This window comes from Vidua macroura, chromosome 6 (genome assembly GCF_024509145.1).
Source record: "Vidua macroura isolate BioBank_ID:100142 chromosome 6, ASM2450914v1, whole genome shotgun sequence".
Classification (NCBI taxonomy): Eukaryota; Metazoa; Chordata; class Aves; order Passeriformes; family Viduidae; genus Vidua; species Vidua macroura.
In genome coordinates this window covers 53,136,051-53,153,590 of record NC_071576.1, presented here as the reverse complement: position 1 = coordinate 53,153,590, position 17,540 = coordinate 53,136,051, and the positions used below count along the sequence as shown (strand labels likewise).

General features: G+C 40.5%; 2 long non-coding RNA genes across 2 annotated transcripts in view; one reads left to right on the top strand and one right to left on the bottom strand.

Moving 5' to 3' along the window:
• Window positions 1-658: 658 nt before the first annotated feature.
• LOC128809548 (uncharacterized) lies at window positions 659-11,383 on the top strand. Its single transcript, XR_008437761.1, has 5 exons — window positions 659-898; window positions 6,239-6,353; window positions 6,968-7,125; window positions 9,437-9,513; window positions 10,288-11,383. It is a non-coding gene; the product is annotated as an uncharacterized LOC128809548 (long non-coding RNA).
• The window catches only part of LOC128809554 (uncharacterized), a 48,015-nt gene continuing 34,432 nt past the window's right edge, over window positions 3,958-17,540 (bottom strand). Inside the window, exons 3-4 of the long non-coding RNA XR_008437769.1 lie at window positions 9,458-9,554; window positions 3,958-4,156 (exon numbers count right to left, since the gene is read on the bottom strand). This is a non-coding gene — a long non-coding RNA (uncharacterized LOC128809554). The remainder of the gene's footprint in view (window positions 4,157-9,457; window positions 9,555-17,540) is intronic.

Sequence of the window (17,540 nt, the reverse complement as noted above, 5' to 3'; positions counted from 1 at the left end):
ATACTTTAATGAAACCATAAAGCTCATTACTGCTTTATGGCAGAGGGTTAGTGTCAGTGACCAAGAACAGACAGCTTTATATGCCAAAAGTGAAACCTCTTGTTTAATCTATCATAAGTGATGTTGGCATATTAAAATTGTGTGAGCTGGATTTTGCTAGATTCCATAACCAAGTCATTTGTATTATCAAAATAGCTTTATAAATAAAAATTTTATTTTGTTTATTTTATAAATTAAATTTTTACAGATTTTAATACAGGTTGTCTTTCAGATATGAGCATCCAGTAGTATAATGGTGGACACAAAATTTCAATATTTTAACTATTTCTATTGTTTAAACCAATTTTGTCAGGTATATTTCTGGAGAAAAGAGACTGAATTTGAGACTTTTAGCCTACAAAAAACTATTTAGTTTTTAATATTCAAATTTTTGCCAGTTGCCACAATTTTATCGTTAACCTAAAAATGCTGGAGGAAAGGACTTGGTATAATTCTTGAAACACTGTAACCTCAAACTTTAGCTCCTTTCTCCCCCACCCTCAACGTAAATATCTAAAGCTTCTGTCCAGAAACAGGAATGTAGAAAACATGGAGAATAAACAATCTGTACGCATCAAAATTTGCAAGTAAGTAAAATGAATTCATTATTTATTTTAGTAACATGATATATGTGTTATATATAGAATTTCTGAATGCTTGGTGATGAGAAAACTGCAAACTAAGTCAGATACAGCACTGACCTAGAAAGCATTGAGACCCTGCACTATATGTGATAAGTACAAATGCTTTTCTAACTTTATTTACTTGTTACTTGCTGGTCGATCTTTTCTTTTGTGTGATAGAATCAGCTCCTAAAGTGTACTGTGGTCTACATCTGTGAATTTAAAGTAAGGAAATAGTAAGTATGACAAAATAACTTATATAATGTTTAAAGTTATACACTATTCCTTGACCTGCTCCAGCTCCTTCACTTAATCTTGTTTTCATTTTGATATAGATTTCTCTTGCCATTTCCCTTCTGCGTTTCACTAGACTGCTACCTGAAGTGAATTAGAGGGAAGACAAGCATAAAGTCAATTCCACTTGCTGTAATTCCCCAGATTTTATTTAATTTGCTTTGCAACCTATGAGCTCATGGGGTTCATTAATTTCTCAAGAAGTAAATAAGTTCCGGTGGTTTGTTCTCCAATTTATCACTTTTTGTCTGTTTCCATTTTAGCTGGTAATTCAACCTCTCCCTCTTGCTTGAATGAACTCTGTCAGAGAACACATCTGGGCTTTTCCAGCTTGGGGAACAACTGTGCAGAAAACAGGCATTTATTTGCTTAATTGCTCTTGTAATTGGCACCTCATGGCTTCAGAGCACAGGTAGCACACGAGTGTGGGTTGTCTTGCAACGACAGAGAGCAGTAGGGACTGTCTCTTTGCTGGAACATATTTTATTGGTAATGGGGTGGGCTTCTTGGGCATGGGTGTTTCTGGACCTGCATCTCCCTCTGAGTGGCATGAGCAGTGCTCCTGGACATGCCGGCTAGGCAGGCATTGTAGACATTGAGAGAAAACTGTAGCCTACTTGTCTGCTGTTTCAGGCAGAAGGGAAACACAATTAGGTGAGGAAGCCTCATTAAAGAGGACACTTTATTAGCAGCTTTTGGTGGGGTAGGGTGTGGAAATGTTAGATTTAGAAGATAATCAGCCTGCATTTTTATCTCTACTTAAAATAGTAGAATGGAAAATCATCTTATCTCCATAAACTGCTATTTTTCACTTAGTAAATTATTTTACCACCCAAAGCAGATGCCACACAAAGAATTGTGGTTGGGAGGCATATAGTTCTTTATCTCGGTCAAAGTGTCTCAGTTAAAAAGCTGTCAGTAGGAGATCATAATAATAATAAATACATATGGCATTTGGCTAGAAGAATACAAGATTATACTAAATAGAAACACATTTCTAAAAGAATAATTGCAACTAATTAGAAATCTCCAGTTATGCTTAGAGTTGTAAGAAAGTGAAATCAGATTTAATTATGCAAGGTCCCAGTTGTGCCAAAGGTGTTATAAAGAATATCTTTATGGAGACATTCAGTATAACAAACTGGCTGGTGTTATTATTAGCACGCTCAGTTGCACATTTTCTTAATATTAGTTTAAAGTTTAATGATGGTGTTTGTAGGACTAATTACCAAGAATCTGCACAGCACTCATTGGGATAGTCACCCAAAAGGCTTACATTTTTGCAATGTTAAGTTATTGCTGACTCCAGAATATCTTTGACTAAATCCTTTATATTCTGTATCTGTACAGATACTTAAAAGTGGATCTGGGATCATGCCCACTGGTCCTTTGGATGCATAAACAGTGAGTTTAAACAATTGTTCCCTCTGCATGCTAGCAGAGGGTTGCTGGCCAGCATCAGGATTCACTAGGATGAGTGCAGCACTGCTCTGGGACAATGTCAGTAAAAGATTGGTTATCTTGGGTGATAGGAGGGTCCAGAGGCTGGGAAACATGGGCAGAGAGGACACACAGTAGCCATACATGTTTTCTGACAACTAGTTGTCCAGGCATGCTGAGGAGGAAAGCTAATTTTTCATAGTAACTCCAGATAAAAATCTTTATACACAGTGAGACTATTATGCATCTCCTCCCTGAAGGAAAGGATTTTGGCTGGGCAAACCTAACAATGAACCAAGGGCTTTTTCAGTAGCACTCACTGTGTCTTAACCAGGGGAGTCATTATATCCCACAGTGAAAACAGATCTTGGGTACCAACGTGGTCATGGAGGAGCAGTGATCATGAGAAAAATGCTGTGATATTAGAGGGATGTGGGAAGATTTGATGTAAAGAAGCCCTGCTGATTTTGGAATTGACACAGAAGTCAGGAATGGTTTTTGGATTAGGCTGTGCAGTCCAAACCATTTTCCCGTTCTTTTCTGGCAGCTCGGTTCCCCATCGCGGCCTCTCTGGAGGTGACATGGTGACATGGGTAAATGAAGCTTTCAAATTCATGCAAGTCTTCCCAATGACTTTTTCAGGCCCAGCAAGGTTAAGTCTTTTCTTCTCTGTTATATTTCTTTACAAGAGCACAATTTTCTTCTCAGCCCCAAAGGTGACTTTCCTGCCAGTAAAGATCCCTCCTGGTCACCACCAGGCAGTTTTGTCCTTAAACCACCTGGCCTGATACACTGGGACCCTCTCTCTTCGCCTTGAAGATAATCAGAAGGCAACCATCTCTATTCCCACAGCTTCTCTCCCCTGCCTCACAGGATCACAATGAAGTGTTAGTCCTGGGAGCTGACTGAGGGACTGACCCTTGATTATGGCAGGAGGGGGCTGGCAGGAGCAACAGGAGCACTGTGTTCCGTGGCCACTCACCTGACACATGGCACTTAGCTCTTCTGCAGTGCTGTAGGTGTGGAGCCAGGGCTGAAAGCTGTGTTTTAGTATCTCTGATCTCCAGGAGGGGCACACAGCTCAAACGTACCTTAAAAGAGGAAGGAGCTGTGCTGTGATTCTCAGCCTTGACTGTCATGTTCCTGGGCTTTGCGCTCAAGTAGGGGGAGGCAGCCAGAGAAAGGCAGCAAAGCACAAAAGTGTTTGTCCCAGTGGATCTGCAGGCACTGTTGGAAAAGGAGTCATTCCTGCTACTGACAATAACCTGGGATGGGATTCACTTCTCTCCACCTCAGACACCTGTGATGCATATACATTTGCAGCTGAACTGGGCACTCCAGGCTTCCCTTATTACTTAGTGGAAGTGATTATCTATTTTTAGGCATGAGTCACCTGTCCTATTTTAGCTCTCTATTTTAGTGCATGATGAATTGTATGATGTCCATTAACAATTCAGGAGGGAGTCTAATCCAAGTAGCTCAGATGTGGACCTCTTAATTGATTTATTTGGATTAGTTCTACCCCATCTGCCTCGGTCTTTAAAGCACTGGGTGTCTTCCAAGGCTAAAACTGAGGCAAACAGTGAGAGAGGCAGTGCAGAAAGCACTTCTGCTTTCTTTGCCCAGAGAGCAGCATATTTTCAGGTATGACTTTGGCAGCTGAACACTTGAATTGGCTGTGGTCATTTTGTACTGTCAAAAGTATCATTGGTCCTTGTCTAGGAGCAGTATGGTCTCCATCTGTAACAAGCTCCATTTATCTGGAAAAAGAAAAGGAGTTTCAGTTGCTTTCCCTCTCAATTATCTGCTGTTTTATTGACAAATTCCTTCCCCTCCCTTGCCCTATCCCAACCCTCCTTTTCCTTATGGCTGTCTGTCTGGACCGCTCTTGATGCAGCTAGACCTGGTAATTCTCTGTAACTCCTCTGAGGCTGCTGACTTTCCTTACCTTTTGCTGAAACTAAGCTCCCTTGCACAGATGCAGGAATGTCCGCTGCACCTCAGTAGTCACTGCTGTGGGACCTGGAATAACAGATCCCTGCGTGTGACCCACACACCTCTGCCTCCCACGTCGTACCCAGAGCTTGCTGTGGGGCTGGAGAGGCAGCAATAGGGAAGGCTGGGTCCTGCTGAGCATTCCTAAGCTGATGAAAGGAGCAGGAATTCCCCAGTGGGGGTCCATGTGCAGGGACCAGGTGCAGGCAGCAAAGCATGTCAGTAGGGATGAAGTACAAGAATGATGAGAGACTGCTTTGTCTCCCACACCGTTTTCCCACAGCTGATGTGGTCTCATGATGTTTTCCATGGGAACAGAACTCATGTGTGGCACATCTCTGAGCCTCTGGCTACTCGAGGAACTGCACTCCTTGAGGACACCACAGGACACAAGCCATCAGTGGCTGCTGGCTGCCCACACCCTGCCTGGCAAAATTCTGGGAAGATCAGCTGTCCCACCACTGAGTGCTCTTACAGGGGGGTCTCTGCTATGACAGTCTCAGGGTGAGTTGGCCCTAGGGGTGGGTTATATGAAGACTGAGAAATGAGGCATTTGTGATCAATTCAGCTGTCTAATAGAACTAGGATTGAATTTCTCATTTCCAAGCCTTGCTTGTAGCTTGAATATTGGTACATCTCTCTTCTGGCCTTGCTTTTTAATCAGAAGGATTTATCTTCTACTTTTTTCATCCCTTTTCACATCATATAGTGTCAGTGGTGTACAAATCTGCTGGATATTTATTTTCATCTCAGTTCTGACCTGAATATGCATACCAGCTGTCTAATGATGTAATGAGCTCTGAGATCTGCCATCTCTAAACTCAGTCTGAATCCTGTACCTGTTCTAAACTGGAATATCTGTGTACTTACACACATAGGATGAGTTTCTGTATCCTCTCTTGCCACCTAACACAGTGAATCCTGGCTAGTCTGAGGACACTGAATCACTCTTCGTTCTGCTCACCATTTGCATTTTGATTCCAGGCTGCCATTCCGAGACAGATGATGAACTTTGCCTGTGATGAATTGCAGAGGCTTTGGATAAAGGGCAAATGTTGATCTTCATGGATAGGATTTCTTCTCTATGGGAGAAGTCCAGGGATGTGTAGGAGGCAGAGGATCTACCTTGTGACAGTGATACTTTGTAAGCACAAGTTCAGAGTATGTGTCCAGCTGTTACTCAGAACCCAGGAAGCTGTGATGCAAGCTTCCTGTTCCAGTGCAAGATGATCCTGTAGGATGTCCTATAAAAGGGAGTGCTGATAGTCATGTCCCAAGACTCTGATTCTCAGTAATCCTTCTTGGTGTAAGGAGAAAGGAGCACACACAGCACGTTCCAGCTATATCAGTTCCTGTACATCTGAAATGTGTCCTGATTCTAGAAGAATCTCTGTTAGATAGCATAAAATACATGAAATGCAAGTCATTTGGCACACTTAGGGAGCTCTGTCCTACAATTCTTTCCCCTTCTGCTTCTCTTGTTGCTAATGAAACAGCTGCTTTTTGGTTTCAGGCTGTAACCTATTTTTGGAATCCTTTTATGCTATTGGCCCTTTGAAATGCATGAAATGCTATGAAAGAAAGCCAGTGTCATTGCTGGGAGGGAGGAGGAGGGTCTATAGGTGAAGTCATGTCTAGTGATGAGAGACTGTCTCACCTATTCATCCCTTCTTTTATTTCTATAAAGCAACCCAGTTCCCCATGGCACATGGTTCCATGTCTTTTCTGCTTTTATTTAAGCATTACAATTCTATCAGCCACAGCCCTTCGTTAGCACAGCACCAGGAGATAACTCCCTCCTTTGGGGGGAATTTTTTTTCATATCTAGGCCCCTGTTCCCACTGCAGGAATTTGCTGGCCCAAAGCAGAAGAGGAAGTGGAGGGGCTTGGTTTCCAAGGAAAGAAGCTGGAGAACAGTGCAAAAAGAAGGGAGCTGTGAATGAAATAGAGGGCAAGTGGAAGGTAGAATCCATGTATTGGATGAGCATTAAACCTTGTTTCTGTGAGCAGCTGTGTTCTCGCTGGCGTGTCAAATTTTGCTACTGTGCAGCAGGATTTCACTGGAAGGGCTGTGGGTTGGCAAGTAGAGTATGTCATCATGGAAAGAGTCAGGTTATCCTCATGACTGAGGATGCCAAAGATACAAATCCAGAATCACTGAATTGGTGTACACTCCGACCTCCCAATATGAGTGCAGGTGTAACTTTAAATGTTACATAAATCACTGCATTACTTCAGTCGTTATTTACCATCGACAATTAATTAATTCAGCACTAAACTAGTTTAAGCAGCAGCTCCTTATGGGATTTGCAGTTTGTAGGCTGGAGGCCCGTCTGTGTCTCAGCTGACACAAATGAACATGCTGTGGTTAACTGAAGGTGTGAAGAATCGTACCTAGCGTGAATCATACCTAGTCTTGGTTGCAGTGTTAGCAACTTACTTGTTCCTTTTAAAGTCCAAGCTGAACTCAGCACATTTTGGATGATTAAAAAAGGAATTTTTATTTTTGTTCCCTGGTTTCTGAGTTTTCTCCTGAAAAATGTTTTTGATCTGATCAAACAATTTTGTCCTTCCAGACAGACCATTATTCTCATTGTTGCATCCACTTCTGCCTTGAGGCAGTGAAGAGGGCTCCTGTTTGTGCTGCATCTCTGCACAGTTTCACTGAAATGGAATCATCTCCAATGTATCTGCTAAACCCTGGCTAAAGACAAGAAAGTCTGAACACAGCAAGGTTTGGCTTTCTTTTTTATGGTTGAAAAATGCGGTTTGAATTCTGTGCTACAGAGAAGAGCTCTGTATGTAGTATTGCATAGATGGCAGATATCTGCCATGTTTTCCCCTGCTTAAAACACAGCACCTATGACACCTGTATAGTGTCTTGTGTTCTTAGTGCACAGTAGGCAATGAAGTTTAGGGAGCACATTTTGTTAAACAGAGCATGGTTAAGGAGGTAGATGGCTGGGAAAAATAATTCTCCCTAAGATTATAAGTATTAATTCCTATCTGTTTTTCCTGCCCTTATTTTTGTAGTAAAAAATCAGGCATTTGCTTTCACATCATACTGCAGTTGAAAATACACTGTTAAGATAGTGTTGGATGACTGGAAGGGATGGCCTAATGGAAGTGATGGATGGGAGCAGCTGGAGAGATAGTGAACATGTCTGCAATTTTTGAAATTAATAACCATGGTATAAAATAAGTTTTGTGGTTTTATGTGTTTGACACTGTCCCCAGCAGTAATTCTCCTTTATGTCTTTGAACAACGCTCAGCAGAGACTCTTGTTGTTATAAATTAATTTAAATGTCTGTTAATTTGGTGACCTCAACTGATACCCCAAAGAGCCAGTGACTGGTTGGTCTCAGATGACCACAAGCTGAAATTTTGGCATAATATTTCTCTCTAATAACTTTATGTGATATTAGTGATCTCAGGTGACCATGAGCCAAAATTTTGGGATACAGCTCACGTCTAGTAACCCTATGTGATAATTGGTGATCTCAGATGACCCCAAGCTGAAATTTTGGGTACAGGGGTAACTCTGTGTGATAATTAGTGACTTTGGTTGACCATGAGCCAAAATTTTGGAGTAAAGGTGACCTCTAGTAACTCCATCTATTAATTGGTGATCTCAAGCAACTCTCTGTGCTCATTAGCAACCACAGATGATGCCCATGTCCTAACTGTTGACTTCTTTTGCCCCCAGACACACATGCTGTGCATGTTGTTTTGGGGTTACCATATTAGCTCCTAGAGGTCAGTTCCAGATGTCCATGCACCAAATCGAACTCTGCAGATCAGCTCAGGCCCATCCTGTGCTGTATTTCTTTCTCAGAAGTCCCCTGAGATGTCCCTGTGAGCCCACAGTGTCTCTTGAAGTTACTTGGGGACCAAATGTGCTTCAGGACATCTGCTGAGATCATCTTGATACCCAAAAAGACCTTTGGGCTCCCATGGGGCTCAAAAATTAGGCCCTACTATAATTTATCATCCTCCACTTGGCTCCTTGGGATCATTTGAGGGTACAGAGGTACCAGTTATATCCCTTGGGGTGGCCCAAGGTCAGTTTCTGCTGAACTGTAACATCCCAGCTGCTTTCAGAGGCTCTCCGGATCCAGTTTCATTTGGAAGGAGTTGGAGTGGGAGGAACCCACTAGAAGATTTACATGACATACTTGCCCTGAGTGCAGCTTGCAGGCAGTACCCTCTGAGAGGAGCACGTGAAGAGTAAGAATGGTGACCCCCGTGCATCTCCCCCTCTACTTCCCCCAACAGACAGCACCATTTAAAATGTGATGTCAACAATGCAAAACAGGAAGCAGCCCTGTTTTATTTTAGGAGGGAAGGGCAAGAGGCAGCTGCTTTTCCTTAGGAAACTGTTATGAAGTTGGTGGAAGGTGTCTTCCATCTCTTTACATCACATGAAGTTTTAGCAGAGTCTTGGCCCCAGCAGGACTCTGATGTCATCCATCACCTCTCACCACAGTGCTGTCCTTCTCTGGGCCTCTTGGAGGTCACTGAGACCCTTCAGCTGCCCATTTTCCACTTTATGGTTTTGGCTACTAAAAGACTACAGTTAAGGGCACCTTACTTAGCAGTTGCCGTTTGGGAGGAAGCTACAAAGAGCTACACTTCTCAATATCCATGCACATTTCTGGAGGAGCAGCAACATCTGCTTGGGGACTTTCTGCCCTGTGCAAACACGAGCCCCCCGAGTTTCTTAAAAACAGACCCCTGTGAGTTCTTAAAAACTGGATTCATCTTTGCTTCAAGTATTTGAGGTAAATTGTCCCAGCTTTCATAAGGAAAAAAAATCAAGTAAAAAAAAAACACCAAAGCAAACAAACAAAAAAATGCAGAAAAAAACTAAAAACCAAAACACTGAGGGGATTGGATGGGGAAAAAAGACCATAATCCAAATTATTCCAAGAGAGGATGGAGACTGGGTTAGAGGGAGAAAATCAGACAATGCAAAGTTCAGATGTGCTGTTTCAAATGCCAAAAGAGCTCTCTTTACACCTTTCTCCTCCTTTCTTTTTTGTAGCCTACATCCTGCTGGACTTACTCAGAGCATGAAGACAACGAAATGCAGAAGGCCAAGATGACCCAACTTCAGTCCAGGTACTAATACACATATAAGGACGTTTCCACTTGGCTTTAACCTGTTGAAAAACGTGAAGGAGACCATAAGCTCCAGCAAACCCCCAGGATTGTCCCACACAGCAAAGAACTGGGGCAGCACAGGACAGGAATGGGACAAGGCACCATCCCACACGAACCATGTGTGTAAAATTAGAGGCAAAACCACACTAAAGACAACAAATAGTGGCACTGCACTTCTTTGATGCCTCTTAGAGGATGAATAAACCTATACTTGGTGTTGCCCTGCAACAAAATCCAGGGCAAAAGACCTGCTCCCTTCTAACAGTGTTAAAACAAGTACTGAACCTACTGCAACCAGTACAGAACCATTTTATAGAACACCATCAACTCCCAGTTTCAGTCCCCACTCTGTGTTTAACAGCTTTGCTCATCCTTTCAGAAAAAATTTATTCTGGTGTGACTCTGTCAAAACCAATGGTCAGAGCAGAGCATCAGAGCGTGTCCATGACCTTTGAGTCTGCCAGAGTGCAAAATACCAGGTCCTCAGGTAAACTCTGGGCAAGTTAGGTAATAGCAGTGGTGTTGATCAGATTGAAAATGTTATTTGAGCCTATATTTAATAGTTTTCTTTCAGAGAAGACTGCTTTTCATTACCATTTTAAATAGACATTACCACCATAGTTAATAACTTCCATGGTTTTTTTAGCCTCCAGCAACTTTATTATTTATTCTTCAATTATAAGTGTTCTGCTTTTCTCTGGCATGTTTTTTTTTTTCTTTCTTTCTTTCTAGAACTCGGTAATAAAATACCCAGGAGAACCACGCACTTGTGAAAGGAAGAGGCAATGGAACTGAGACTGAACACCTATCTGGTCAGCAGGAGATCAGAAGTTATGTTCAGCTCTCAGCAACCTGCCTGTCAGCCTGGAATGCTGCTGTAAAATCCATGCAGTTATGCTGCCTTCACATCAAAGCCTCCAGCCAGATGAAATTTGTATGTGTGAGGAGTTTGTGCTGGGTGCAAATACCTGAAATACTGTAGTTCCCTGTGGGTTGAAGAGCAAGCATCCACGAATAAATGTAATTTTGAATTGTCCCACTGACTGACCAACACCACACAATAAAGCAGTCCCTTTCCTGCTGGGGCTTAGCACTGCTTGTTTCCCTGTCTGCACAGATACCATGTATGCTGCAAATTAAATGAGAAAACAAAAAATCACCTTAAAAATACAATGTTCCCTACTGGTTTGTGTTTATGCAATAGAGAGAGCCAAGGAGAAGATGTGACCCATATACTCTGGTTATAGAACTGAAATTTCTTACAGAAATTTAATGTTTTGGTAATCCTAGGTACTCCTTTGGGACTCTGGCCTGTGTCTGTGTTGATATTTCAATCTGCAGGAGCTGAGGCCTAAAACAAGTTCCTCAAATAAAATGCCATAACATTGCCGAGCCAAAGGAAATAACAGTGGTGGAAGATACATGGATAAGCAAATTCAATGGGTCACTTGTAGGGAAGTTGTAGCTACTCAGACATGTGAAGGGAATATTCGCTGAAGAAGCAGAGTGGAATTCTCCTCCATTTAAATGTATTCACTGACTGAAGTGGGAGTATTCAAAGCATATTTTTCTCCTATTAAGCAAGTACCAGCTGCTGGAACAGAAAGATGTGCAGGAGAGTGGATCCAGCAGGTTCCTTCCTTTGCTCTGAGAGCTCTGAGAGCATCTCAAAGGCTGCCCTAGGCTCTAATGTCTGGTAAAAGATCCCAGAGGATGAGAATTGGTCATGACAACTCCAGCAACACAAACTCCCATCTCCTCTCCTGCCTGGATATGACTTCAGAGGAATTTTCTTAGGGATGTGGGATACCCTTCACATATAACAAGAACGTTTTGATATAAGGAAAATTCAGTAAAATTTCTATTATTCAGAAAATATATTTATATATTTATATAAATATAACATATATAATATTATACAATTAATAATTCATCAATAATATAATTAACAATATAATTAATTATATAATATTAATATATAGTATATTAATTATATATGATGTTAATATAATATAATTGATTAATAATATAATTAATAATTATACTTTATACAATATTTATATATTCAGAAAATTCAGGAAAATTAATGGTATCTCCAACACAAAAATAGCTGGTTCTTCTTCTCTACCATTCCTACATCAATAAAGCTACTGTTGAACCTTTTGTGTTTATTCAAAGAGCAGCAAAACTTACTGGGAGCCAGGAATTACTTAATAATAACAGAATGAGTGTGACTAAGTAAAAGGCCTAAAAGAGAGCTCAGACAGCTAAAAATACAATTAAAGAGAGATGATTAGAAACAGCTGAATGGTATTAAAAAGCAGTGAAGCATTGGTTTTGGAGCAGAAAAGCTTTCTGACAAAAATACCAGTGTAAGTTTACACAAAATGCTGGAAGCATTGATGGAATAGTCAAATTTATGGAATCACTAGAATTCAGTGCAAACAAGAAAAATTGTTTGGTGAAAGTCCTCTAAGAAGTGCATGCCATTTCTAACTTCTGTTAGTGCTGGGTGCTGTGGGACTTTGAGTTCTGAGCAAGATATAATTAGAAAGCAACACAAGCCTGAGAAGTTGTTCCTCTTTCAGCTATTTCTAAGGGCACCTTTAATTGGCAATATTCAAATACAAACTCCTCCAGATATGAGTAAGGACACAGTCTTCAACTCTCTCCTAAATTATTCCAAGTTTCTCAGTGAAAGATAATTTTAGTGTGAGCTAGTTATCTCCATTTAGAATAATAAGAGAGCAACTTGGGTGGATTCTGAGCTAAACCTTCTTGAGACTGGTTTGCAATGAAAGAGACACAAAAGTAGCACAGTAAAGTAATCAGCAACAGAAAGACTTTTGGAAAGCTTCAATATGTTCATAAGACTCTGAACACTGAAAAATATGTATAAATACATATATTTATATCTTCTTAAGCACCTCAGAAGGGAATGAAGAACCACTTCTTGGGTTGATGGTCTGGCTGCAGTAATGCATTGCAGCCATGAGCAGAGAGCTTCTGTTTGTATGCCTCTCACATTTAAAACAGCACAATGTTCTGACTAAACATAATTTGTCAAGGATGTCTGATTCTATCACCAGTTTCTACACATAATGAAAATTTACCATTCTTTCATTAGACACTAGAATCAAAAGGAAAAGAAAACTTACAACAAATTCCTTATTTCCCCGAGAGCTCTCTGTTAGGTAGTTCTTATGACTACTCAGGATGCAGTGACTTTGAGCAATGACTTTCTCTTATTGTATATATATGAAACAGATTCATTTCCTGATGTAAATTAATAGTGGTGGCTTGTAGGAAGCACAAAACCTATACTTAGATGTTACTATGAAACATGCCAGCAAGGCATTTATTTCATAAAGCTACAAAACACCCTGCAAGACACTGAATGTAAGATGGGGTAAGGAGGAGGGAAAAGAAGCCTGTCCCTATTAACAATACTGAAATGTTGTGGATTCATGCAATGAACCATTTTGCAGAGAGCTGCTCCAGAGGAAACAGGGTATGAGACAGGTAAGGCTGGGCCATATACTGCTGGAATTTAATTAACAGACTGCTTGATGTTTTCTAATTATCATAGAATCATAGAATATTTTGGAAGTTGGAAGGCACCTTAAAGCTCATCTCTTTCCAACCCCCTGCCATGGGCAGGGACACCTTCCATTAGACCAAGTTCCACCAAGTCCCATCCAGCCTGGCCTTGAACACTTCCAGCGATGGATAGAACATCCACAGTTTCCCTGGGCAACCTGTGCCAATGCCTCACTTCCCTCACCCTAATTATCTGAAACAAATCTCCACAGGATGGACTACTGAAGGACAATAGAGCTATTTATGTTTTCTGTAGAAATCCAAACCTCTAACAGCTTGAAATAAAGGGGCCCTTTCTGGATTTATTGACAGCAGATGAGGTTCTTGCACATTCAAAGCAGGCTGTGAGATTCCTGACAGAGGAACAGGAGCTGGCAGTGTTGCTGGGGCCATCAGGAAAGCTGAGGGCCACACTTCTGGAGTGTCACCCATTTTTCACCACAACAGTGTCACAGAGACCAAAATGCAGTTCATTTCCTATAACTTGTTTTCCCTTTTGCCATGGGATAATGTATCTTCTGCATGCCATTTGTTCTAAAAAGGATCTCAGACAAACTGAAAACAATCACCTGTGGAAACTTCATGCTATCATGCTATAGCATTTATAATATAGTATTTGTGGAATTGGTGATATAACTTTCAAAAGATAAACCACCCCAAGTATTATATGAAAAAACATACAGTCCTTGTTTTAGGTTTTGGCAGCATTCTTAGGAAATCTCTGAAAATCTAAAGAATAATAATAAAAAGAGTAATGTTTTGAACATTGATTTAATATAGACTTCCAACTGTATGACCCCCACGGTAGTTCAGAAAGCACCTCTATGTGTGGGCATGTGGGAAGTCACATCCTCCCATGACTGACATGACTCTGCCTCCTTTTTCACAGGAAGGCTTCAGAACTCAAGGAAACACAGGCTGGATCTCTCCCAGTTTTCCCTTCCCCAATGATCTCCCTCTGCTCTCCTTTGTTGACTGCCATAAATGGCTCCTACAGAAAGAATAAGAAATTGATTGGAATGCATCACACAGGCCAAGGAACATGAATCAGCATCATTCATCCCACTGCAGCACAGCGCCTCACAATGAAAACCACATGGGAAATCTGAAAAGTGACAGTTCAGATTAAAAGAATTCTTGAAGTTTCAAGGAAATTAGGCCTGAACGTTAGGTTTAATTAATTAGTCAATTATTACACGCAAATATTGTTTCCAGGTCAAGTATCTCCAAAATATCCAAAGCTGTTATTTTGGTTAAAGTATGTTTCTAATGGCAACTTATACATTTTAAAGATAACAAAATAATATAAGAAATAAGAATTTATAAAATAGGTGTTCATTCTCATATCCTTCTCAGTGTAATGAGGTACAATATTCTGATATCAAGGTCACTTCTCTGATTCAGTGGTGTCAAGTGCCTCCAAAATATTGCTAATTAGTCACATTTATCTACAAAAATCAGCCATTTGTTTTGAATCCTTTTTATAGTGGGTAGCTCTAGTTGCCAGCAAAATGAGGTCAAAGTCAACAGAGGGGCAATGATGTCTGTATTTATGGCCTCCACTCATTTGGAAGTTCATCACATTTCTACTTCATTGTGTTTAAAATAGAAATGAATCTCACAAAGTAGATTGAAATCCATGAGCAATTAAAAAAAAAAATTTGTGAGGCAAATGCTGTTCTCACTCTGTTAGAGAACTGGACTATCATTGCTTCAGTAACACAGCAAAAATTGGTCCCATAATTGAGACTGGATAGATAGCTGGAAAGCAAAATAATGAAGTTGCCCAGGGTGAATTTGAAGAAGTGAAGTCTTTTAACTAAAGAGAAAATAATTGGAAAGTTTTAGCTAAGAAATAATGGGGAAATGAACAGAACACTACCATAAAAAAAGCTTGTGTAGGCTTAGATAAAAAAATAGAGCAACTGAGAAGAAGACAGCATTGGCAGTGATTAGAAAAGACAGAAAATTAGAGAAAATGACAAAATGTTATGCAGAGATGTTGCCTTCTTTAAAGTCAGAGTTTTCTGTGGAGTTGTATGAAAAGAGAAGTAGAAGTTAGGGTGAAGAAATGAGACCACATCATTGCAGAGGGAATCTTCCTCTAATGAAGAGCAAATCACCTGTGGATTAATAGTTTCCTCTGGGGCTGGGGTGCACAATGCACTCTGCACTGTTTTTCACTGATTTTTCTGCTGCATTAAGGTATGGAAGTTCGGCAGGAAATAAACCCTCTTGTGTCCCAGCTGCTCCTTAGTAATCAGGGGGGCTGGGTGTGGCTACACTTAATTTCTGATTGTAGTCAATTTGGCACTGTCAGCCTGACGGATTTCAGTAATGATTTGCACGATCACAGATTTACAAACAGTGCATTTTACCAGTCCAGTACTGTAGGTCTGGCTGAGTTCAATGAGAGCTTGCACAAATCTGATGGTTCATTCAAGGAATGGGAAAGGAGATTCAGGATTACAGAATTCAAATTCAGGTAAAAAATGCACTAACTTGCAGAGTGTTACTGTGTATGGAGACAGAAGTGACAGAGATATTAGTGATGCATATATGTACATATATAAATATAAATAGCCAAAGGTCTGCTCCAATATGGGTGGAGGTGGACTTTCTGACAACCTGTCAGGACAGAAGGAGACACACAGTCCATCAGCAGATCCTGGGAAAGCAGAGGTGTTTCCCCCTCTCTTTTTTTAATTCTCCTTTTTGTTTTCTTTATCTGTCACATCTGCCGGCACACACCACAGTGTGCCCAAGAGCTGTGCACGTGCATCACCAGCGTTAACAGGTCCCAGGCACTGGAATTAGCACCAAGGCAGAACAAGGCAGTTGGTCATAAATGTGCCAGTGAACTCTGTGCATATATTGCAGCCAAAATCTGATGGTTTTGAGGTGCAGCTTACCTGGGTTCAGGTGATGGTATTTCCCTGCAATCCTCAGTTGAAACTACTGTCTTGAGTTGCTTAACATTCAGAAGAAATGGATACATCACTAATTTAGTATTTCTCTTTTTATTTTTTTTTCCTGGGAAAATTTCTGGGATCTGTAGGTCTTATTCACTCTGTCATCACCACAGTTTTCCTTCTCGCATCTCTGTCTTCCAACCAGCTAAATCACTGAAACAAACTGTGTAAGAGAAACAGAATGAGGTAAGCAAAGTATTGCTCTGAACTCTGCAACCATCTTGAAAACAGATAACATTCATTAAAATACCAAACTCAGTCTCATCCAGCCTGTGATCTGAGTGGGATGCAAAGGTGATTTCTTCTACTCTACAAACATTCCTTTTTCAAGAGTAAACCATCATCTGTAGTGACAGTAAACAGCTTCAGAGATTCCCTGATCTTTGCTTCCTGAGGTGCCATTCAGCTTGGTGGGAGGATGCACACTCCTGTTTCTGGGTGCCTTCACCAGTATGAGTGACATGGCCTGGTGCTGTACCTCTGTCACAGATCCCTTACACTCCCCCAGGAAAGGTGCACTATCTCCCAGTTTCGTTCTTGCAGTCCTGCTAGGATGGTGTGGCTGTGCATGCCGGAGAAAACATCAGAGCCTCACTCCAGAGGAGCAAGAAGGAAAAGTTCCACAAACTGCTTGTTTGTTATCAGGGAAGGAAAACCCCACCCTGCTGTTACATCCCTTGTGCTCCTCCACAAAGGCACTCTATAAACTGGAAGCACATAAAGGGCAATGTTTAGAAGAATGTTATAGTGTTGGTGCATTGTGATTCTATGAGAAATAGCATACCTAATCTCATATGATACAGTTACAGCAGTCATATTTTTGTAATCAGTTAGTCCCACTGGTTCCAAAGTTCTTCAGGTTGTCCAGTCTTTGCCTGTATTTTTCCTTTGCTCCATACTAATTTTCTATTCTTGCAGAGGGATTTTTCAATATATGCTGTTAACTCACAACTATTATGTTTTTAGAAGCAATATATAATTTTAATAGATGATCCTTTTATAAATATACATTTAAAACCATCAGCAATGCCCAATAAATAAATACCCAAGTAATACCTAATATATACCAAATAAATATAAAAGATACGTATATAATAGAAATATCCTTTCCTACACAATTTAGGAAAGATCTCAAATAAAAGATTCTAAACCTTTAGCTTGGTAATACACATATCTATCAGCATCTTACAGTATTTGTTCATTCAGCATTAAAATTGATTGAAGGTGGTTCCTAGTAACAAAATCATTTGCTCCTCCCCCTGCTCTTCACTCTTTTAAATACCATTTAAATATTTAATGTAAGATTTTTCCTTTGCTGTTTCTATCCCAAGGTTAAAGCTTTTTATTTCCATGCAACACTAAAAATGGACTTTTGAAATAAGCAATGTGGTTGCAAGGATTGCAGCAAGGTTG